Source organism: Cebus imitator, unplaced genomic scaffold (genome assembly GCF_001604975.1).
Source record: "Cebus imitator isolate Cc_AM_T3 unplaced genomic scaffold, Cebus_imitator-1.0 Scaffold794, whole genome shotgun sequence".
NCBI classification, from domain to species: Eukaryota; Metazoa; Chordata; class Mammalia; order Primates; family Cebidae; genus Cebus; species Cebus imitator.
Window position 1 is genome coordinate 716612 of NW_016108109.1, and position 1773 is coordinate 718384.

The following is a 1773-nucleotide window of genomic DNA, read 5'->3' on the forward strand; positions in this document are numbered from 1 at the left end:
AAAATTGACAAATGGGACCTAATTAAACAAAAAAGCTTCTTCATAGAAATGAAAACTATCAACAGAGTAAACAGACAACCTGCAGAATTAAAAAAAAAATTTGCAAACTATGTTTCTGTCAAGGGTCTAATATCCAGAATCTATAAAAAAGTTAACCAAGTTTACAAGAAAAAAAGCAAACAACCTCAGTAAAAAGTAGGCAAAAAAACATGAACAAACGCTTTTCAAAAGAAGACATACCTGTGGTTAACATGTATATTTTTAAAATGTTCATCACTAATTATTAGAGAAATGAAAGGAAAAACCACAATGAGATACCATTTCACACCAGTCAGAATGGCTATTATTAAAAAGTCAAAAATTAACAGATGCTGGCAAGGTTGTAAAAAAAAAGAAAATGCTTATACACTGCTGGTGTGAGTTTAGTTCAACCACTGTGAAAGCCAGTGTAGTGATTCCTCACAGAACTAAAAACAAAATTATCATTTTATCTAGCAATTTCATAATATAAATTTTTCTTGCAAAAAGACACATATGTCGGGTGCGGTGGCTCACACCTGTAATCCCAGCACTTTGGGAGGCCAAGATGAGAGAATCACCTGAGGTCAGGAGTTCAAGACCAGCCTTAACAACATAGAGAAACCCCATCTCTACTAAAAATACAAAATTAGCTGGGCATGGTGGTGCATGGTGGTGCCTGTAATCCCAGCTACTTGGGAAGCTGAGGCTGGAGAATCGCTTGAACTAGGGAGGCGGAGGTTGCGGTGAGCCAGGATCACACCACTGCACTTCACCCTGGGCAAGAAGAGTGAAACTCTGTCTCAAAAAAATAAAATAATAAAATAAAATAAAAAGACACAGGCACATGCATGACCATGGTGACAATATTCAAAACAGCAAAGATGGAATCTGCTGGGTGCGGTGGCTCACGCCTATAATCCCAACACTTTGGGAGGCCTAGGCAGGCAGGTCACTGGAGGTCAGGAGTTCAAGACCAGCCTGGCCAACATAGTGAAACCGTTTCTACTAAAAATAGAAAAGAAACAGCTGGGCATGGTGGCATGTGCCTGTAATTCCAGCTACTCTCGGGAGGCTAAGGCAGGAGAATCACTTGAGCCCAGAAGGTGGAAGTTGCAGTGAGCCGAGGTCTCACCATTGCACTTTAGCTTGGGCAAAAAAGTAAAACTTCAGCTCAATAAATAAATAAAGACACAAAGACATGGAATCAACCTAAATGTCTAGCAATGGAAGACTGGATAAAGAAAATGTGGTACAGACAGGCACGGTGGCTCCTGCCTGTAATCCCAGAACTTTGAAAGGCTGAGTCAGGTGGATGGACTGAGTCCATGAGTTCAAAACCAGCCTAAAAGACAAGGCAAAACGCCATCTCTACAAAAAAGTCAAAACAAAATATTAGCTGTGCATAGTGGTGTGTGCCTGTACTTATAGCTACTTAGGAGGCTGAGGGAGAAAAGACTGCTTGAGCCCAGGAGGTTGAGGCTGCAGTGAGCCAAGATGATGCCACTGCACTCCAGCCTGGACAACAGAGTGAGACCCCTTTTCCAAAAAAGTAAAATAACATAAAACAAGATTTAATACAAGCAAAATACGTACAGAAACATTATGGAATACTGTGTGGTCATAAAAAATAGCAAGATCATGTCCTTTGCATCAACCTGGATGGAGCTGGAGACCATTTTCCTTAGAAAACTAATGCAGAAACAGAAAGCCAAATGCATGTTATTATTTAAAAGAGTAAGAGCTAAATAATAA